The 24,051-nt window shown below is 35.5% G+C and overlaps 1 protein-coding gene across 1 annotated transcript in view; it reads right to left on the bottom strand.

Annotated features, from left to right (window-relative positions):
• Positions 1 to 616: 616 nt before the first annotated feature.
• LOC103518328 overlaps positions 617 to 24,051 on the bottom strand; it is a 39,166-nt gene continuing 15,731 nt past the window's right edge. The window contains exons 17-18 of the mRNA XM_026830167.1: positions 20,205 to 20,645; positions 617 to 753 (exon numbers count right to left, since the gene is read on the bottom strand). The gene's annotated coding sequence lies outside the window, so the exon portion shown is untranslated. The remainder of the gene's footprint in view (positions 754 to 20,204; positions 20,646 to 24,051) is intronic.

Here is a 24,051-nt window from a genome sequence, read left to right as displayed (position 1 = left end):
TCATATTATGATCCTGGTTTTCGGCTTTACTTCTAGAAGAATCAGTGAAGGTACAACTCACCCCAAAAAACCAAAGGACCGGAATAGATGGAAAATATTCACCCTCGTATTCGTATAAGCTTAACCTATCCCTTGGGGCAATTGCCCCAACACCTAAGCCTCAGAGTGGGTTTTTTGTGTATGCAGCAGGAATTTGTTATTGCCAAGCTTAACAAACGTGGCCTTGGACGCAAGGACTAAAAGCTTAAGGCAAGGCGATATATTTTTTTTTCTTTTTCGGATTAAATATAATCTAGATTATTGTGTACCTAGTTCAGGTATTTTTCCCTCTCGTGAATCTGAACAGGAAAAGCACGGGTACTAGAGGCCAGGATACGAGGATTATTAGGAGAGTAGTAGATGTGGAAATGATATCTGGGTTCTGGAGCGGAGTAGATCATTAGAGGATTAGGAGAGTAGCGCGTGAGGGAAGTGAGGTGACAGGCAGGAGTAGGAGGTTGTAGAGCTAACTAAAGCGTTCTAATTGACACGGAAATAGGAGCGAGCCCCCCCGGATACACATGCTTGCTGCCCTCATGATTGCAACTGTAATTCTGGCTCTCAACCAGCCCAAGGTTGCCCCCATCGTTTTAATAATTCTATATTGATTAAATAAAGAAATTGATTTTACCTTGAATACAGCCTAATCACTCAATCTTACATGCATATGATCTTTCTCTACAGTCAAATGATTGTATCCTATACAATACATACCTGTAACAAAAGACATGTAAAGGTAAATATTGATTAGTAGTTTCACAGCATCCCTTTCGGGAATTGGGCCCGATACCAATGATTGAAATGTAGACTCTACCCAAGTAGTCTATTCTATTATTTTACTGGCGCCATTTAACGGAATCACCTTGTATATTTCGCTTTTTTTCACCACAGTCCTGAATTTTTTTATTGCTGATGCAAAAGAACTAAACTTAACACTAAATTGAGGAAGAAGAATCGAATTGAACAAGTTTGCAAGGAAATGATGTAGGTATTCAACATCATAAATCTTGCTCGTGTCAATGAGCAAAACCAGAGGGTGAGAGAGAGGGAGGGAGAGACTTTTCAAATTCAAAATGTAACTTTACGAATTCTTTTCAAATGCTATACTGCAGCTCTAGGATTTTGGCGAAATTCCAAACTTGGAAATTTGGATCTTGAATTGAATAGATATATTTTCCATTATCATTTCATCTAGGAGTAACTCTCGTCGATTGTGAGAAACTTTATTGTAATTGTCGTTGGGAAAACTGTTGATTTTTGCGCCATTGTTACTTTTCAACAAAGCTTCGCTAGGAATTCAAATCTATTAGAGCCAAAGGGACCTCATATTCAGCACCAGTATGTGCTACTTTGTATTATATTCCGTAACCGTTCACTCTATCATATCCATTGTTTAAGTCTAAAATAAAAAGAAGGAAATGACATCAAGTAAAGGACGAAAAAAGACAACAGTTCGGAAAAAATACAGTTCGACCTTTTGAAAGGAAAAAAGAAGGCAAACTTTTGTTAAAAGAAGATTTAAACTTTCAACTTCCCTGACATACAAAATAATATAGGTATGTACTTGTAAACAGTCGAAGATTAAACTTTCCATACAAATGAGAGGAAATTTTTAAAAAATTCAAGATGTAACTTTCCGCTTCTTTCACAAACAAATAAATTGTAAAACATTCTAAAGACGTGATTGAACTTTCGCATAGATATTCCTAACCACAAACGAGAACATTGTGAATATATTAAAATTGAACTTTCTAATGTTGACGTACATTGCAAAAAGCCGAATCAAACATACCTCCATTGTCGGTTAGACGAGATAAACTATTGTTTAATTATGTAGTTAAAATATATGGATGTCCTCTAAACCCTATGCACAAAATCTTGTTTGGTAATGTTGATTCATTTAACATTACCCCTAATAAACCCCTTCCTTTAAAGATTAGATTCAATTGCATACGGGAAGTTTCAGCAGTCCTCAAAAACACCAAAGTTGTACCATATTCTCAAGGTTTTCCTCCTTGGTATTCTGACTTTCCTGTTGTCGACCTTTCTCTATGTAAATCCAAGAAATCGGAAACCTCCCCTCTTATACTTCAGTCTGAATTTTTACAGGTGGTATCATCCAAATTTAACAACTCTTTTATTTGTTTTACAGATGGCTCTAAAACCATCCAAAATACAAGCTGTGCGGTTTATGCTGGGGGATCAGCTAAGTCCTATATTTTGAACAACATCAATTCCATTTTCACAGCCGAATTATTAGCCCTTGTTTTCTGCCTTGACAGTGTGAAAAACAGACCCGATGTCAACACGCTAATTGTTTGTGATTCCATGAGTGCGCTGACTTCAATTGCAAATAAAAATACCTCCATCCCACTCATTGCACATATCCTGAACACCTGGCATACCTTGAAATCCTGTGGAAAAAAAGTTGCTTTCTTATGGTGCCCTTCCCACACTGGCATATCGGGAAATGAGATTGTAGACAGAGCTACTAGACAGCTTGATGGTGCTGAATTTGTAAATCTGAGTTCTCCCGCCGACCTTATTTCAGTCGGAAAGAAGTACATTCATGAAAAATGGCAAAAATCCTGGTCAGACCTAACCAACAATAAACTGAAGTGCGTAAAACCAACAATTGGCCCCTGGAATGTATCCGATTGCAACAATAGATATGAGGAAGTTGTGCTGACCAGAGTGAGAATCGGACATACGCGCCTGACCCACAGTTACCTCTTTACCAGATCCGACCCCCCCTCTTGCCAATGTGGGTTACCCCTGACCATCCGCCACTTGCTAGAATGTCGCTCCTACATTGATCCATCCCGTCCAGCCTTCCACAGGATCCCTTCACTGGATGATGACCGGGATTCCGTTGAGAACCTATTTGAATTCCTAAAATATATTAATGTTTACAACCTAATCTAATAAAGAAGCCAGCGCGAATGACCTTGTAGTTAAAGCGCTTTACTAAAAAAAAAAAAAAAAAAACTGTAGGTAATTTTAAGTGCGAGAGGTATGATATGATTATCAAAATTGAAGACCAAATGGTGGATATTTCCCTAGGTCCCTGGGCAATAATTTCGCCCTGATTGTAATTTATTATATTTGTACTTATGTATATTATGTGAAGTCTACTTAACCAAAAAAAGTTAAAAAAAAAAAAAAAAAAAAAGGATAAACTTAAGGTTGATAATTTGGGAAATAATATGTTTTATTAAATTTAATAATTATTAGCCTCCCAGCTTTCCTCTCAGTCTTCAGAGGACAAATCGAAGAGTCCTGAACAAAGATCAGAAGTTGTTCTAGTGCTGTACTAACGTTTATATGATACTTCAAAAATGGCACCAAAACACTGCCTTACAACCGACGCCGCGACGTCACAACACTGTTTGTATACTGTACAAGACTACCTATGTAAATTTCAAAAATAAAGAGACATCTCAGTCTCATTTCAGAAGTATTAACAGGGTATAGTATTCTATTTTTCTATTCTATAATATTGTTTTCATTTAATTTAGCATTAGTACCATAAAATAAATAAATATTTCATCCTCTTTCTGGAAAGAAAAAAAATGGTTTTCCAGACAGTGCACTGCTTTCAGATAATAAAAAACTCTCAACATAAGAATCCTGGCCTAATTAAATCTAACTTTATGACTAAAGTTTGGGATTTTTTTTTCTTTTAGATTAAGATTAAGGAGAAAGTGACGGGATTCAGTTTTAATTATACTTGTGTTGAAAAATCTTATTCCTTATTCCCTTCTAATGGGAAAACTTTACCAAACGAATGAGAAAGAAGAACCCACAAAGACCCTCCGCATTTAATTTAATCTTTGAGCTTATTATTTAATGAAAAAATATGTAGGTATATGAAAAGTAGCGAATAGAATTTTTGTTCTCATGTCTATGGGGTTTGAATTCGTCGCTTTCCTCTACCTGCTCGAGTGCTCGATGCTCTATACGTTATGTTTTCCGGTCCACTCTGTTTTTAGCATTACTTTCCTACCGTAAGAACTTAAATAAAGCATTATAATCGTATGTACTAGACAGGTAACCTCAGTGGTGAAGTGGTTAGCGCAGTGGACTTCGGATCTGGAGGTTGGTGGTTCGAGTCCAAGTCAAGTCATAAAATTTAGTGTAGTGTATTAAGCAGGGAACGACATTTGTGACAAGCATTTATGCTTAACACAATTAAAATTCTTCCTCCTCCTACTAGACAGGTAACTAGACCATTCTGAGTCTTTTTCGGAGACGGTAAAACGAACACCCCTGGCTTTCCTCACACACAAAAATATTTATTGAACCATTTAGTTGGAAAAACGGAAAAGCAAATAATGGGAAAGAACTTCAAACTTTGAGCTTACAAGTGTGTAGCCCGTTCGTGACCCGAGATACGAAAATACAGATTTCATTGACCTATATTTTTTCTCATGTGATTTGAAATGTATTTTATTTATCTACTTGCTGAACCCCGGGAGTCATGGGACAAAAACTGTTGGGAAAGGGGAATAAAACAAAGAGTCCGTATACCGTAATGTAAATCATAACCAACCCATACTTATTGTCCCGGAGGGAGGCACAAAATGGGATAGGTAGGTACTAAAAAAAAATAATAACGCATGATGGGAGAGAATGGTAAGGAGAGGGTGAGAGAAGGGCAGGGAAAGGAGAGTGAGAAAAAAAAAGGAGAGAGCTGTAAAAAATTGTACATTGAGGCTGCCAGAGGCTTATGAGTTTATGAGAATAGTGGGAGGTAGGAAAGATGGGAGAGAATGGTAAGGAGAGGGTGAGAGAAGGGCAGGGAAAGGAGAGTGAGAAAAAAAAAGGAGAGAGCTGTAAAAAATTGTACACTGAGGCTGCCAGAGGCTTATGAGGTTATGAGAATAGTGGGAGGTAGGAAAGGAGAGAGAGAGAGAGAGAGAGAGGAAGGGAGAGAATTTCTCATCCCCGAGACTATATTATTTTACATCCTAATGTCTCCCTTATCCCCCAGTCCCATTTTTATGCAGAAAAAATATAAACCATTAAGTAAATCCCCCTAAATGAGACAGAGAAGGAGGATATTATCATAAGGAAATGGTCGTAGCTCATAGAATAATTATATTAGAATCATTGACTACCTCGTGTACTGTTCGCTACTCAGCAAAATAACAAAAAACTGTTAACTACATTCTAAAGTTTTTTTTTTCTAAGTTATAAATCTCCACACCCTAATAATAGAAATACACACAAGTGAAGGAAAACCTTTAAACCTTGTTTTGTGTAGATAGGAAAACCCAAAACCCCACAGCTCTTGTTAGTGGAAAAATGAAAAATCTCAATTCGAGTGTTTTCCCTCCAAAAAATACCAACCTCACCCCATCCTATTACCTTACCTACGATGGCAAAATTAATGCATTTTTCACCTTTCACATTACTTCTTACTTTATCAAAAGTATATTTTATTTAAATCAAAATATAAATGTTTTTTAGTCATTAATACACAGTTACACACAGCACACAGCACACGTACCTATGCTACCTCAAGTACGCCGTGTTAGTGGAAAAATGAAAAATCTCAATTCGAGTGTTTTCCCTCCAAAAAATACCAACCTCACCCCATCCTATTACCTTACCTACGTATATGCTAATAAGTATTTGCATACGGTATTAAAATTTGCTGTGTTAATGTTTTAACTACCTGTTTGGGGAAAATGTATGTGCTGAAAAACATACCCGTGGATGATATTAATGTAGAAAATAAACATACAAGGTATGGTCCAAGTAGTGGTAAGGATAACGTACATTTCTACATCGTTGGTATTTTATTCCGTGGAAAGCATTTTTTTACCTTTCTAATTTTTACACGAAATTTCACAATCTAGGAAGGTAGATACTTATTTACATTACCTACAGACGAGAAGCCCAAAAACCACTACAGAAATACTACCTTCGGGAGTGAAAAGGCTTCTATTTTTCAAAATAAATTATTAGTTTGGTGTCAGGCGAGGAATTTCAATATAAAAAATCTTAATATTCCTGCCTGCCTTCTATTGTACCTATGTATAGAAAATAAACATACAAGGTATGGTCCAAGTAGTGGTAAGGATAACGTACATTTCTACATCGTTGGTATTTTATTCCGTGGAAAGCAATTTTTTACCTTTCTAATTTTTATCTCATTTTCCGCGGAGGTAGATTTCCCCTCGAGCTGGTTTTCAAACCCGATTCAAATTCTTAAAAACTTTTCAGTGAAATACTTCTCAACTTTTTATTTTATTTTAGTATTATCTATGATGTTATATTGTTACACAGATCTATTAAACTCCTTAACTTCTGTTTGAACACCTAATCAAGAAATTACTTCTTCTGCAGTCTCATACTGCCGTACTGCAGTGATATTGGTTTCAGAGCAGGTTTACGATTTTTTAAGTGATGAACTCTAAAGTCCGATCAAAATCAAATCTCTAATCTTTGAATAGCCAAAACTGTCTGTCGTCACTTATGACTTATGATATTATACAAATCATCTCTCTAACCCAAAAACTTGTCATCTCCAGAAAAGACCAGATCGATCTATTACTCCGAGCCGGTGTCTGTGACTATCTCTAGTAACTAATATCATGTAATCAGGATACCATCAGGATTCAGGAGTTATGAAGCACGTGCACAAACTTCGGAGTTTTAGTATGCAAACAACATCGACGAGATATAAAATGTAATGAGGATGTCCAAGCTATTATATCAATACGTACATATCTCATCAGACTCATTGTTCCCGGTGTCCGAAGTACATTAATCAAGCACCGAGAGCTATAGAAATGTCAGCAGTGGGGGAAAAAGTATATAACTCTTCAAACTCAATAAACTATTCGTGCAATTAAAAAACAGGAAAACTTTTGCTGGAACTTTCTGCTTTGAAAATAATAATTATAATAAAAAGCTAAGAAAGAGGGAACATGACAGAAACAAGAGAGGAAAAACTTTTGCTTCTTCCTTCTTGTATATTTCCTATAAAATTTCTTTAATATTACCTATAGGTAGTTGTCTCCAACGAGCAACGTCTAGTACAGGGGGTTCCAACAGCTGGGACGTTCGAAGTTCTGACCTCCGAACGGTGGATTTCAATTACTTTTCATCTTTTTTTTTTTAATCTTCAGGTTATAAAAGATATTCGGAAGCTCCGCAAATTTTCATTTATCAAATTTCATTTTATCAATATTTAAATTTAAAACAGGGCCTGATTTCAAGTGATGTGACAGTGGAGACTTACCACTTCTTCACGAGCGTCACGAACTTTTTTACAATAGACTGGGGCTTACCAACTCATATCATCTCCGAATTGAGTTCAATATTGATTATAATGATCGGAATTGAGTACATAATTATATTGATCAATCTCAGATTATTCTCAATTCCGAGGTGATCAGGCTACTAGTTACCTCCGGCACAAGTACAAACCAGGACCAAGGACCGACCAAGTTACAAATTCAATGTTCCTTATTGATTTTCTTTACCTTCAAATTAATATTATGATGGTGAGTAGTAGCTCTATTGGATCCGTGCCTGATCTTTTCTTTGCCTCTCTGAACTTTTATTTTTCAAGAATTCCTACTATTAATAATTTTCTTCTTTTTATATAAAAGCGAACGAATTTCATTAGTCGAAATTTTCTTTTCACTAATTAGACGAAGTTTCCTTGTGAACTTCTTCCCCCTTCTTAAAAATTTTAAAATCTTTGTTCATTATTGTAGAACTGAAAATTCAGGTTTCTATGCTTTTATGATGAAAGTACCGTAGGTTGTGTCTAAAGGGATTTAGAGCTCTGTTCTCAATGTTTTGTTGACAGGGCTTTGTGGAAAATTATGTTCGAAACATAAATAAAAGGAAGAGAATTTTATCCAAGTCAGCTCAAAAGTTTTCATTACTTTAAAAAGTAATAATACTATTTCCTATCAACTTTTACGACTCGAGAACTCACAAACTCGTAACTCAGCGAGAACATTGAATAACATTCCCATTACTAACATCTGTCAATCGTTTCAGCTCGCTTTCTTTATGTTTCACGTCGTGCAATTAAAAAACAGGAAAACTTTTGCTGGAACTTTCTGCTTTGAAAATAATAATTACGACTCGAGAACTCACAAACTCGTAACTCAGCGAGAACATTGAATAACATTCCCATTACTAACATCTGTCAATCGTTTCAGCTCGCTTTAGTTTCTTTATGTTTCACGTCGTGCAATTAAAAAACAGGAAAACTTTTGCTGGAACTTTCTGCTTTGAAAATAATAATTATCTTAAAAAATGAGTGTTCCACCGCCGTTTTTATTTCGTAGCAATGGAACAACTGCTACATTAGATGCATGTGGTCTGTGTCGTAGTATGCCTCTCATCAGATGGGCGAGAAGAGACACAATACAGGCTTTGTTCAGGAGTGGGCAGATATAATGGTCTGCCTCCCTGACCATGACAATAATGGTAACATTCACCCCATAACCCCATAGAAGTACCTACTGTACAATTAGAACTTTCACATACATACTCTGTAAAAAGTCACAAAGTATACAAATTATACAGTCTAGTACAGGGGGTTCCAACAGCTGGGACGTTCGAAGTTCTGACCTCCGAACGGTGGATTTCAATTACTTTTCATCTTGCACACCAGTAACGTTGTTACACCAAAGTGTTAATAGAGTTGAAAACTTTGCAGGGAGAAATTGTACGGAAAAGACCGTAAAAAAACAACTCGAATTATTTATTTATGCTAAACACATAAAACATGTGCTGGAGAATGTGAGAGCCAGCTTCACCCCGTGTGATTTTATATCTCGTACAAAAAGAAACAATTTGTTTTATTTGTGCCGTAATTTATGACTTCTCATAAGAGACAAACGAAAACAGGAAGAACTCCCGTGTGTATGTGGGAGGGAGAGGGATAAATAAGAGGAAGGAGAGGGCAGGAGAAGGAGGAGAAAGGGAAAAGGGAAGAGGACATAAAATGCCTCATTTGACTGCTAGGTAGGTACAGTACGTCTATTAACCTTGTCCTTGATCTCTTGTATTTCTCAACAAAAACTTTTCAGTCCTGTCCAGGCAGCTTGAGAAAAATCTACATATTTTGTACATGTAGAATTGTAGATGTAGATACTATAGGCACGTAACTTGTGTGAGGAGTTGGAACACAATAGCCCATTGCCTCATTTGACTGCTAGGTAGGTACAGTACGTCTATTAACCTTGTCCTTGATCTCTTGTATTTCTCAACAAAAACTTTTCAGTCCTATCCAGGCAGCTTGAGAAAAATCTACAAATTTTGTACATGTAGAATTGTAGATGTAGATACTATAGGCACGTAACTTGTGTGAGGAGTTGGAACACAATAGCCCAAACGGCAATAAATAAATAGCGAACGACCGAAACATTTCAGAAAATTGGTCTGATTTAACTCAAGGGATGCTATCAGCTTATTGGTATTACGAGTAGATAAGTACGAGAAATTCAGCAGTATTCATTTTTCAAACCGAAAGGCGAAGGTTAACCTCTAATGTTTTGAATATTACGACCTCATCTAACTCCTAATATTCTCCTTTGAGGAAAATGATGAAAGGAGATAATTTTCATTCATAATAAAATGAAATGCAAATGAAAGGAAAGTAAAAAAAAAGAAGGAACTCCTAATGTGCTTAGAATATATTTTTGTGAGAACATTTCTTTTAGTTCATTTGAGAAAAAGAACAAAATGTTGACTCTCCCTGCGTCGTAAATAATAAGAAGCTTCGTTTTTTTTTTTTTTTTTTTTGTGACTTGGAAAAACAAAAAGTTAAAGCGCGTTTTTTTTTTTTTTTTTTTGCTTGGAAAAACAAAAAATTATTAAAGCGCGAATTTTTATTTTTTTTTTTATTCAGACTTAATTTTTCTGCTTTGAATTTTTAGTCTTGGAAAATTTTCTGTAAAACACTTGAAAAGTTGAATTTAAAAAGAAGTTAACATAACAGACCAGACATTTTGCGAAAACTATTTTATGTTCTGATTTTGTATAAAAGACATTTTAAAACGTGAATTCCTGTATTTTCATTGATTTTCTTTCCAATCAAAAAAACTTGATCAGCATTTGTACCTTGACAAAAGAACAAGTGTGGGGAAAAAAGTGTTAACTGTGAAGGATTGAATTAGTAACATTTTCAAGCGGGTGTTATACAAATAGTCACTGTGTCCCTCCTTTTCCATCTATATCCTATTTCTCTTCCAAATGTATCCCTATCCCTCCACCCCTTTCAATTTCTCTGTTCTCTTTTTCCTCTCTAAGGGGGAGGAGGAGGAGGCGGATGAAGAAAACGAAGGAGGAGAAGAAGAGGAGGAATAAGAAAACGAGGAAGAACCGTATAGTGAACGTCGAAAAGCTTTGTGTTGTCAGGACACACTTCCACAATCTTCACAAAAAAGGGTAAAAATAGTTTTCCCTTTGGAAAAAAAAAATTCAATGTTTTATGTTAAAGCCATGTTTTATGTGTGGTTAAAAAATTCACAAATGATTAATGAGTTTCATTAATAGAATAATTAATGATTTTCAGAAAAGCTCTGGATATAGGAGATAAGTGAACACTGTGAACAGGGTGAAAAGAGAAAACATGCATTATTTTATAATTTTGTGTTTAAGGCACCCTTAAAAAATCAGGGGGAAAAAATCTGAGAACTTTGTATTGAACTGTGTCAAAAAATATTTCTCTCTCCCTCTCCTCTCTCTCTCTCTACGAGTATACATGAGCGTATGTTCTTTTCACTTAAATTAAATTATTATCTTTTCTTCTGAGGATACAATGAGTTAGTCTCTCTCTCTCTCTCTCTCTCTCTCTCTCTCTCATTGCCAAATTTGAAAGCAAGCCTCCAGCAAGTTTAGAGAAAATATTCATTACACAAACAGCATCATCACTCAATAATCTCAATATGATGATATTTTCACAAAGTTTTGGTTGCTCTTCAAACAGTCCCCATTTGTGTGCCCGCCCAAAACTCTACAATTTCTACACGAACAAGACAAATCATTTCCCCTGGGGTGAAATAATATTGAGATTTCCTAAAAGCAATCTTTGCTGAACTTTATAATTGGAAATCAAAGTCAAATCAAACATCCTAGGACATTTGTTATTAAGTACGGTGTTCTTGTTTTCTCGTTTCAAATACTTGCACAACCTTTGCAATGTTTGCTTTAAGAAACTAGCCCAGGTCTGCTGTCTTAGGTTGAAATGCACAGTGGTCTTCTACGTAAGGACATGAAATGAATTCTTGCACAACCTTTGCAATGTTTGCTTTAAGAAACTAGCCCAGGTCTGCTGTCTTAGGTTGAAATGCACAGTGGTCTTCTACGTAAGGGCAGATTAAAATGCACATGAGTTATGTACCCTTATATTCATAATGTATCTGTATGAACGTGAGTTGTCTGATACAAATTATTTATACTGTTGTCATGTACGAACCATATTATTAACATAACATTAACATACATAATATGATATGACATAATGTTTGGTCTACTCTTATGTAGGTTAGATACATGTTACATAGTGTGTTTCGGAGTTTGTTGGTTTTAATTTATTCCAGAGGAAAATGTTGTGATGACAGTTTGCATTCGAAATTTTCTTACAAAATAATAATATTGTTAGGGTGATGAGGACTCTGTTCGCAATTTCAAATGACTTGGTTACAGGGTTGAAGAATAATATGGAGACAACCAGTTTAAGAGAGAAGATTTCAAAATGAAATTGTTGATAGATGAGAGGCAACATGACTACTATAACTTATTGCCTTTTTGCTGAAATTTCAACCAGATTCTCACTTCTCCTCACACTATTACACCGAATTTTCTGGTAGACATACCAACCACGCTTGATCCTGAATCCTGTGAAACGTGCTAGCTGGAGCCTCAATTTTAGTAGCTCCGGAGGTACAGTTTGTCCTATATCCTGAGATGTAGATTATACTAATCCCTTCAAATACATGGATGTGGATTGTACTAAGTTCTACTTCTACCTGCTGAAACATAAAATCTTGATTTTTAGTAAAACCCGGAGCGTAGATTGCCCTAAATCCTCAGATGTATATGACTGTACTGAACCCTGGAAACCCAGGGATGTAGATTGTAAAGGGGGTTCTGTTTATTTGACTTAATGAGAATGGGAATGCTACTCATGTTCGTTCGTATCAAACTCTGTTTTCCACTGTTCTAATGTTCCGTATACTTGTCTTGTGTTGAGTTTATACAGAATATCATAACAGAATGTATATTCCGGGAGTTCCCTCTTCCTTCACCTCTTCATCTAATTTCATATTCATTCAAATGCAATCTCCAACCCCGACATTATTACATCCCCCGCTCATTTCTATACAATATTAATATAAACTGTTCTAACTCCATCTCATGTTACGTGCAGATACATAGGTATCTCTGCTACCTAAATTTCAACTTGTTCGCTGTGAATAAAAAATAAAAGGAAAGCCAATTCTGATCAGATCGATTTAATCACGTATTATTTTCATTATATCCGAGCTTTTTTAAATGCCCACTTCAAACGCGTCAGTAAGACACTACGAATTTACTGGTCCCTACTAGGACTTGAATCCTTACCCTTTTAAATTATGGATCAAACGGTTTACTAAAGTTCTAAGCTTACTTGTAACCTAGCTTTTCTTACATTTAACATGCGCAGGCTACGCTTGTTGTGTAGTCCGTAGATATGCTTAGTTGCTTAGGAACAGGGGTACATCGTTAGCGTAGAACAAAACGTTTTCTATATTTGTATTTTACACACAACATGAGGTTTTCCCATATATTTTACAAATGATAACTTGAGGTTTTCCTATTATTTTTTACACATACCAAGGATGAGGAATTCAAAATATTTTATTCGTCTCGTCGTTATCTCTGACAAGCTTTCAATCATTCAACCTTTCTCTTTTCTCGGCGTTTTCAGCTTGGTTTATCTTATCTTCTTAACTTTCTATCGTTAACCCTAACGTTTTCTTCCTTCACCTCCTCCTCCTCCTCCTTCTTCCTCGTTTTCTTATTCCTCCTCTTCTTCTCCTCCTTCGTTTTCTTCATCCGCCTCCTCCTCCTCCCCCTCCTTCTTCTTCCTTTTTTTCTTATTCCCCCTCCGCCTTCTCCTTCTTCTTCTTCTTCGTTTTCTTCTTATACCTCCGCCGCCTTCTCCTCTTTCGTTTCCTTCCTCTGCCTCCTTCCTCTTTGTGTGTGTGTGTGTTTTTTTGATCCGCTCCCCTTCTTCTTCTTCTTTTTCAATCCATCTGACATGCGAAACGTATCTTGCACCCCCATACATATCAGTTACATCCACCACCCTTTCGAGTTGGAGGAATATTTTCAAAGGCTAATTGACTTGGCGCTCTTGGTTGAAATTTCTTCCCACATGATATTTTTCACACACTTTTTTGTGTGTGAGTAGTGGGATGGATTTTCTGTGCCCAGGCCCTGTGTTTTATTCTCAGTGTTAATTTAATCGATGTTGTATTCTTCGAGAAACATTGGATTTTTTTTTTTTTTTTTTTTTCAAAGGGAAAACTATTTTTAGCCTTTTTTGTGAAGATTGTGGAAGTGTGTCCCGACAACACAAAGCTTTTCGACGTTCACTATACAGTAATATGCTCCTGTCTACGGAAATAAAATGTTTAAAAAACCCGTATCTATCACAAAATGTAAAATCCATCACAAAATATATATAAAAAAAATAGGGATTTTTCCCATCCTATTACATACAAACATACGCATAAGAGACATGTTCAAACCCCCTCATCTTCCTTTGGTGTTAATAATAACATAGTCGTAAACTAAGACTGTAACATAACATATTCATGAGATGGCTGTCAGTCAAAATAAAGAAATAAAGAGAAAATAGGGAAAAGAAGGAGATATAGAGAGAAAGGATAGGAAGGGACAGACTTACTAATACTTTCGGTTCCCGATAAAGATACCTACACAAATATGGTTGGTGTTTATCTAAGAGCCTTTCAGGGATACAGCTGCTTTGTTTTTGCTTAGTCTTGCCCTTACTTCATCTTTCAACATTGTCGGTAGGCGATCATTATCTGTACATTTTGGACGCAGATCTCATCTTTGCATTATTCTTATGAGCTCAATCTTTTGCTTGGTTAAAAAGGTCAATTTCGTGGCCAACCTCTACAAATAAACAAGGCAATATTACTAAATAATACAAATAATACACGAGAAATATGCGCATGAAATGAGATTATCAGATAACATGTGTAGGCGATTAAACTTCCCCGCATATACCCAACAAATTATTATGGGATTATTTGAAAGTTAAAAAATAAACTTTCCCCACACACAAAAATATTTATTGAACCATTTAGTTGGAAAAACGGAAAAGCAAATAATGGGAAAGAACTTCAAACTTTGAGCTTTCAAGTGTGTAGCCCGTTCGTGACCCGAGATACGAAAATCCACATTTCATTGACCTATATTTTTTCTCATGTGATTTGAAATGTATTTATTCTCAATTCCGAGGTGATCAGGCTACTAGTTACCTCCGGCACAAGTACAAACCAGGACCAAGGACCGACCAAGTTACAAATTCAATGTTCCTTATTGATTTTCTTTACCTTCAAATTAATATTATGATGGTGAGTAGTAGCTCTATTGGATCCGTGCCTGATCTTTTCTTTGCCTCTCTGAACTTTTATTTTTCAAGAATTCCTACTATTAATAATTTTCTTCTTTTTATATAAAAGCGAACGAATTTCATTAGTCGAAATTTTCTTTTCACTAATTAGACGAAGTTTCCTTGTGAACTTCTTCCCCCTTCTTAAAAATTTTAAAATCTTTGTTCATTATTGTAGAACTGAAAATTCAGGTTTCTATGCTTTTATGATGAAAGTACCGTAGGTTGTGTCTAAAGGGATTTAGAGCTCTGTTCTCACGAGGAAGAAGGAGGAGGAGGAGGTGAAGGAAGAAAACGTTAGGGTTAACGATAGAAAGTTAAGAAGATAAGATAAACCAAGCTGAAAACGCCGAGAAAAGAGAAAGGTTGAATGATTGAAAGCTTGTCAGAGATAACGACGAGACGAATAAAATATTTTGAATTCCTCATCCTTGGTATGTGTAAAAAATAATAGGAAAACCTCAAGTTATCATTTGTAAAATATATGGGAAAACCTCATGTTGTGTGTAAAATACAAATATAGAAAACGTTTTGTTCTACGCTAACGATGTACCCCTGTTCCTAAGCAACTAAGCATATCTACGGACTACACAACAAGCGTAGCCTGCGCATGTTAAATGTAAGAAAAGCTAGGTTACAAGTAAGCTTAGAACTTTAGTAAACCGTTTGATCCATAATTTAAAAGGGTAAGGATTCAAGTCCTATAAGTAGAGGCCTGTAAATTCGTCGTAGTGTCTTACTGACGCGTTTGAAGTGGGCATTTAAAAAAGCTCGGATATAATGAAAATAATACGTGATTAAAACGATCTGATCAGAATTGGCTTTCCTTTTATTTTTCAATGTAAGAAAAGCTAGGTTACAAGTAAGCTTAGAACTTTAGTAAACCGTTTGATCCATAATTTAAAAGGGTAAGGATTCAAGTCCTAGTAGGGACCAGTAAATTCGTAGTGTCTTACTGACGCGTTTGAAGTGGGCATTTAAAAAAGCTCGGATATAATGAAAATAATACGTGATTAAATCGATCTGATCAGAATTGGCTTTCCTTTTATTTTTTATTCACAGCGAACAAGTTGAAATTTAGGTAGCAGAGATACCTATGTATCTGCACGTAACATGAGATGGAGTTAGAACAGTTTATATTAATATTGTATAGAAATGAGCGGGGGATGTAATAATGTCGGGGTTGGAGATTGCATTTGAATGAATATGAAATTAGATGAAGAGGTGAAGGAAGAGGGAACTCCCGGAATATACATTCTGTTATGATATTCTGTATAAACTCAACACAAGACAAGTATACGGAACATTAGAACAGTGGAAAACAGAGTTTGATACGAACGAACATGAGTAGCATTCCCATTCTCATTAAGTCAAATAAACAGAACCCCCTTTACAATCTACATCCCTGGGTTTCCAGGGTTCAGTACAGTCATATACATCTGAGGATTTAGGGCAATCTACGCTCCGGGTTTTACTAAAAATCAAGATTTTATGTTTCAGCAGGTAGAAGTAGAACTTAGTACAATCCACATCCATGTATTTGAAGGGATTAGTATAATCTACATCTCAGGATATAGGACAAACTGTACCTCCGGAGCTACTAAAATTGAGGCTCCAGCTAGCACGTTTCACAGGGTTAAGGATCAAGCGTGGTTGGTAATATGTCTACCAGAAAATTCGGTGTAATAGTGTGAGGAGAAGTGAGAATCTGTTTGAAATTTCAGCAAAAAGGCAATGATTAGTATAATCTACATCTCAGGATATAGGACAAACTGTACCTCCGGAGCTACTAAAATTGAGGCTCCAGCTAGCACGTTTCACAGGATTCAGGATCAAGCGTGGTTGGTATGTCTACCAGAAAATTCGGTGTAATAGTGTGAGGAGAAGTGAGAATCTGGTTGAAATTTCAGCAAAAAGGCAATAAGTTATAGTAGTCATGTTGCCTCTCATCTATCAACAATTTCATTTTGAAATCTTCTCTCTTAAACTGGTTGTCTCCATATTATTCTTCAACCCTGTAACCAAGTCATTTGAAATTGCGAACAGAGTCCTCATCACCCTAACAATATTATTATTTTGTAAGAAAATTTCGAATGCAAACTGTCATCACAACATTTTCCTCTGGAATAAATTAAAACCAACAAACTCCGAAACACACTATGTAACATGTATCTAACCTACATAAGAGTAGACCAAACATTATGTCATATCATATTATGTATGTTAATGTTATGTTAATAATATGGTTCGTACATGACAACAATATTCCTACCAAATTTCAGCTTTCTAGGTGTTGTGGTTCTAGAGATAGAGCGATCAGTGTGTGAAATGTGAACTGTGAAATGTGAACGAGTGAATGGATCTCGTTCTTATAATATAAGATTGTGAGTTCAACGTTCTTTCTACGAGCTGCTTCTTTTATATTAATATTTTCTTTTATGCGCATCCTAATGTCTCCCTTATCCCCCAGTCCCATTTTTATGCAGAAAAAATATAAACCATTAAGTAAATCCCCCTAAATGAGACAGAGAGGGAGGATATTATCATAAGGAAATGCTCGTAGCTCATAGAATAATTATATTAGAATCATTGACTACCTCGTGTACTGTTCGCTACTCAGCAAAATAACAAAAAACTGTTAACTACATTCTAAAGTTTTTTTTTTCCAAGTTATAATATAAATCTCCACACCCTAACACCTATAAATGCTCTCTTCAAATCCTTTAAACAACACCTAATGTTTAATACCTTATTAATGGGTTTCAAGATAATCTATTCAATCAAACTAAAAGCCTCCACATCATTAGGAACTAAGATCGTCTATACGAAATTTCACAATCTAGGAAGGTAGATACTTATTTACATTACCTACAGACGAGAAGCCCAAAAACCACTACAGAAATACTACCTTCAGGAGTGAAAAGGCTTCTATTTTTCAAAATAAATTATTAGTTTGGTGTCAGGCGAGGAATTTCAATATAAAAAATCTTATTATTCCTGCCTGCCTTCTATTGTACCTATTTTTAAGTGTAGAGGCAAAGTTTAGCACAATTGAAAAAGAGAATTATTGAAAGACGGAGAAAAAAGTAGGAGGAGGCTGTTTCTCAGTTCTCACCTTTTCATGAGTTCAAATTGTTCACGAGTGCGAAAAAAACGGCTTAAAACAAAGCCCCGAGATCAATAGATTACAATTTGTATGAATGCCGTGAAAATATTCAAGTATGCAATGTGCAACATAAGATACATTAGTGGAGATGCTAAGTTTACTTTTTCTGTAAGGTCATGTACCGTGAAAATATTCAAGTATGCAATGTGCAACATAAGATACATTAGTGGAGATGCTAAGTTTACTTTTTCTGTAAGGTCATGTACATTATTGTGAGTTCAATGTTCTTTCTACGAGCTGCTTCTTTTCTTAACATTTTCTTTTATGCTATAAATTATTTCTAATTTCATACATTCTTTCTACAAAGTACGAGTACAAAGTTGTGAAATAAAATAGATTGGGAACCACTATAATTCTATTTTATCACATTAAGGTATAATGTATTGTAACCTACTAACCTCTTCTCAATGCTATGCTGAATATCAATGTTAGAAAGTTTTGAAACACACATGGAACAAATCACCTTTCAAAAAAGATAGAAAAGGAGAAGCATCCCCGTAATATTATAAAACGAAGCTGTGGCCCCATAGCATAAGAGGATACACAGATGGATGGATAGGATAGGCAGCTACGGTATAAGGACATGGCAGAGGAACATAATAATGTTGAATATAATAATTTATATTCAGCCCAAGACTCAGCTACTCTGCTAGGCTTATCAGATAAACTGTTATTATTTTCAACTCAAAATTTTAGCTTTCAGTTTTTAGGAATTTTCTCTGAAAAGTAAAATAAAAGCCTCTTGATTGTTCCCTTTTTCCCTGTATCTTTCTTTTATTTCCTATTGCTTGTTTTTGTTCTTTTCTTCTAATACACTTCATCACAAGGTTTTCTATTATTCGTTTTCTTTTGTGACGGAAAGTAAGCGTTCCTCATTTCTACTTTCTATTATGTTCTTTAGCTGTACAGGAATTACAGGATGGTATTATAACATGTAGGTATAACCTTTAGATATCCTGTGAATGGTGATAAGGTGATACTATTTCCTTGTATAACTTTTATGATCTCTCATATCATAAATTTTACGAAACATACGTAAACATTTGATACAAAAATAACATGTACATAGTACCTATCGGAGTTTAAGTGAGTTTAACAAAATCTGCCATAATAATGATGATAATACTAACCCCTACGATACCAAGACTGAGTCTGATAAAATATTTGCTCTAATTATGAAACACAATAGAAATACACACAAGTGAAGGAAAACCTTTAAACCTTGTTTTGTGTAGATAGGAAAACCCAAAACCCCACAGGATGCTGTTTGTGTAATGAATATTTTCTCTAAACTTGCTGGAGGCTTGCTTTCAAATTTGGCAATGAGAGAGAGAGAGAGAGAGAGAGGAGAGGGAGAGAGAAATATTTTTTGACACAGTTCAATACAAAGTTCCCAGATTTTTTCCCCCTGATTTTTTAAGGGTGCTTTTATAAAATAATGCATGTTTTCTCTTTTCACCCTGTTCACAGTGTTCACTTATCTCCTATATCCAGAGCTTTTCTGAAAATCATTAATTATTCTATTAATGAAACTCATTAATCATTTGTTAATTTTTTAACCACACATAAAACATGGCTTTAACATAAAACATTGGATTTTTTTTTTTCAAAGGGAAAACTATTTTTACCCTTTTTTGTGAAGATTGTGGAAGTGTGTCCTGACAACACAAAGCTTTTCGACGTTCACTTTAGGGTAATGTGCTCCTGTCTACGGAAATAAAATGTTTAAAAACCCGTATCTATCACAAAATGTAAAATCCATCACAAAATGTATCCATCGCAAAATGTCCCCACAGCTCTCTCTCTCTCACTAACTCATTGTATCCTCAGAAGAAAAGATAATAATTTAATTTAAGTGAAAAGAACATACGCTCATGTATACTCGTATTGTGTAGAGATAGAATAGGTTAGATTATTTCTTATCATAAACCCCAACACTGGCAGGGAGGTTAACACAGAAACCTTCGGGACATCCCCTGAGGCAACTGCGAAGTAGCTTTGGAAAATAGAAATTTCCTCATTACGGAAATTAAATTACTTTTAACACAATTATGTTCATTACAAAACTTGTTCTCATTTCTCTTCTCATGTAGTGATGTATCCGTATGGTATCAACTAATAACATCGCAAATGTGAAGAAATAAACGAGAAGATGGATGATGTGTTTGCTTCTCTGTTGAGCTGTAATAATAATGCCGGGATTTACTAACTTAGGATTAGACGAGAATTTTCCTAATACTTGGTTCCCGGGTCAATCTCAGATTGAACTCAATTCAAAGATTTTGCGCGGTGGACGTATTCTAAAAGTAAAAGATATTTACAAAATGTTACCTGTTTCATTTGCTTGTAGGTCGGATATCGGTCACATAGACAAGGGGGCGGTGGAATGACTTGGTCCTCTTCTGAACAGGAATCGTCCAGATAACTTGAATGATATTGCCGGTAATCGAACATTGCCCGGGGGCACACCCGAGGGTACATGGTTGTCATCTTAGCGTCGTACTCTTGGCACCAGCGCGTATCACAATACAGTGGATAATGATGCAATGAACACATCTGAGGTAAAGACTCATGGAAATGAGCGCCTGGGTGAAATGTACCAGAATCCACGAAAGCTTTCTGATCATCACTGAATGTTCGATACATCGGACCATTGCGGTGATTGTCGGAAACGCTGAGAGAGCGTCGTGTTGTTCTTAACGAGGAGGGCTTGGGAGTCTTATTATCGATATCGTAATTTTGGGGCAGAGTGTGTGAGTGAACAGCACTCATCTGAAATGAAAAACAAGCATTGTACCAAATGAGTCGGATGTTATACCCCAAACAAAGATAAGTACGGAGTAAACTATTTTCAAAATGCTAATTACCACCATGATAAATCACCCAATCAGCACCTGGGAAGAGAGAAAATAAATCATTACAATGTAAAATAATTTGTAGAATAGCTTTCAAAGTTTGCATTTGTTCAATACTCATTGTGATTTGACCTTGCTGACTCGAGAAGTTGAGAAAAACACAAAAGATTGAAAAAGACAGACAGAGAAGAAATTTCAAAGAGAGGCTGTACAGACCTTGATGACAAAAATAAGTAGATAATCGTAAGAAGAGCATTAGTTTTTCATGGTTTCAACTCTTTGATATCCACTGAGGTTTCCTTCAGGGGGAAATTGAAAGGTTGAAGAAATAATTACTTTCCTTCCTATAGGAAAAATAGCAATTGGAAATGGAGAATTGGAAAGGGGAGAGGGAGGAAGATACAGAAGCAAGTCCAGGACAGAATACGACAGTTGACAGGAGAGTGGTGGGAAAAGAGGAGGCTTAAAAAATGAGTGTTCCACCGCCGTTTTTATTTCGTAGCAATGGAACAACTGCTACATTAGATGCATGTGGTCTGTGTCGTAGTATGCCTCTCATCAGATGGGCGAGAAGAGACACAATACAGGCTTTGTTCAGGAGTGGGCAGATATAATGGTCTGCCTCCCTGACCATGACAATAATGGTAACATTCACCCCATAATCCCATAGAAGTACCTACTGTGCAATTAGAACTTTCACATACATACTCTGTAAAAAGTCACAAAGTATACAAATTATACGATGTGCAATTAAAACGAAATACACAAACATGTCTACTGCACACCAGTAACGTTGTTACACCAAAGTGTTAATAGAGTTGAAAACTTTGCAGGGAGAAATTGTACGGAAAAGACCGTAAAAAAACAACTCGAATTATTTATTTATGCTAAACACATAAAACATGTGCTGGAGAATGTGAGAGGCAGCTTCACCCCGTGTGATTTTATATCTCGTACAAAAAGAAACAATTTGTTTTATTTGTGTTATGTTTCACGTCGTGCAATTAAAAAACAGGAAAACTTTTGCTGGAACTTTCTGCTTTGAAAATAATAATTACAATAAAAAGCTAAGAGAGAGGGAACATGACAGAAACAAGAGAGGAAAAACTTTTGCTTCTTCCTTCTTGTATATTTCCTATAAAATTTCTTTAATATTACCTATAGGTAGTTGTCTCCAACGAGCAACGTCTAGTACAATTTTCTGTAAAACACTTGAAAAGTTGAATTTTTAAAAAAAAAGTTAACATAACAGACCCGACATTTTGCGAAAACTATTTTATGTTCTCATTTTGTATAAAAGACATTTTAAAACGTGAATTTCTGCATTTTCATTGATTTTCTTTCCAATCAAAAAAAACTTGATCAGCATTTGTACCTTGACAAAAGAACAAGTGTGGGGAAAAAAGTGTTAACTGTGAAGGATTGAATTAGTAACATTTTCAAGCGGGTGTTATACAAATAGTCACTGTGTTCCTCCTTTTCCCTTTTCATCTTTTTTTTTTTAATCTTCAGGTTATAAAAGATATTCGGAAGCTCCGCAAATTTTCATTTATCAAATTTTATTTTATCAATATTTAAATTTAAAACAGGGCCTGATTTCAAGTGATGTGACAGTGGAGACTTACCACTTCTTCACGAGCGTCACGAACTTTTTTACAATAGACTGGGGCTTACCAACTCATATCATCTCCGAATTGAGTTCAACATTGATTATAATGATCGGAATTGAGTTGATCATCTTATATTGATCAATCTCAGATTATTCTCATTTCCGAGGTGATCAGGCTACTAGTTACCTCCGGCACAAGTACAAACCAGGACCAAGGACCGACCAAGTTACAAATTCAATGTTCCTTATTGATTTTCTTTACCTTCAAATTAATATTATGATGGTGAGTAGTAGCTCTATTGGATCCGTGCCTGATCTTTTCTTTGCCTCTCTGAACTTTTATTTTTCAAGAATTCCTACTATTAATAATTTTCTTCTTTTTATATAAAAGCGAACGAATTTCATTAGTCGAAATTTTCTTTTCACTAATTAGACGAAGTTTCCTTGTGAACTTCTTCCCCCTTCTTAAAAATTTTAAAATCTTTGTTCATTATTGTAGAACTGAAAATTCAGGTTTCTATGCTTTTATGATGAAAGTACCGTAGGTTGTGTCTAAAGGGATTTAGAGCTCTGTTCTCAATGTTTTGTTGACAGGGCTTTGTGGAAAATTATGTTCGAAACATAAATAAAAGGAAGAGAATTTTATCCAAGTCAGCTCAAAAGTTTTCATTACTTTAAAAAGTAATAATACTATTTCCTATCAACTTTTACTTCAAATTACACCTTCTCGTGGATGGCAAAATTAATGCATTTTTCACCTTTCACATTACTTCTTACTTTATCAAAAGTATATTTTATTTAAATCAAAATATAAATGTTTTCTAGTCTTTAATACACAGTTACACACAGCACACGTACCTATGCTACCTCAAGTACGCCGTGTTAGTGGAAAAATGAAAAATCTCAATTCGAGTGTTTTCCCTCCAAAAAATACCAACCTCACCCCATCCTATTACCTTACCTACGTACGTATATGCTAATAAGTATTTGCATACGGTATTAAAATTTGCTGTGTTAATGTTTTAACTACCTGTTTGGGGAAAATGTATGTGCTGAAAAACATACCCGTGGATGATATTAATGTAGAAAATAAACATACAAGGTATGGTCCAAGTAGTGGTAAGGATAACGTACATTTCTACATCGTTGGTATTTTATTCCGTGGAAAGCAATTTTTTACCTTTCTAATTTTTATCTCATTTTCCGCGGAGGTAGATTTCCCCTCGAGCTGGTTTTCAAACCCGATTCAAATTCTTAAAAACTTTTCAGTGAAATACTTCTCAACTTTTTATTTTATTTTAGTATTATCTATGATGTTATATTGTTACACAGATCTATTAAACTCCTTAACTTCTGTTTGAACACCTAATCAAGAAATTACTTCTTCTGCAGTCTCATACTGCCGTACTGCAGTGATATTGGTTTCAGAGCAGGTTTACGATTTTTTAAGTGATGAACTCTAAAGTCCGATCAAAATCAAATCTCTAATCTTTGAATAGCCAAAACTGTCTGTCGTCACTTACGACTTATGATATTATACAAATCATCTCTCTAACCCAAAAACTTGTCATCTCCAGAAAAGACCAGATCGATCTATTACTCCGAGCCGGTGTCTGTGACTATCTCTAGTAACTAATATCATGTAATCAGGATACCATCAGGATTCAGGAGTTATGAAGCACGTGCACAAACTTCGGAGTTTTAGTATGCAAAC

Source organism: Diaphorina citri, unplaced genomic scaffold (genome assembly GCF_000475195.1).
Source record: "Diaphorina citri unplaced genomic scaffold, Diaci psyllid genome assembly version 1.1 scaffold2155, whole genome shotgun sequence".
In the NCBI taxonomy this organism is placed as follows: Eukaryota; Metazoa; Arthropoda; class Insecta; order Hemiptera; family Psyllidae; genus Diaphorina; species Diaphorina citri.
The sequence above is the reverse complement of the archived record's forward strand: the minus strand, read 5'-3'. Positions and strand labels throughout refer to the sequence as shown.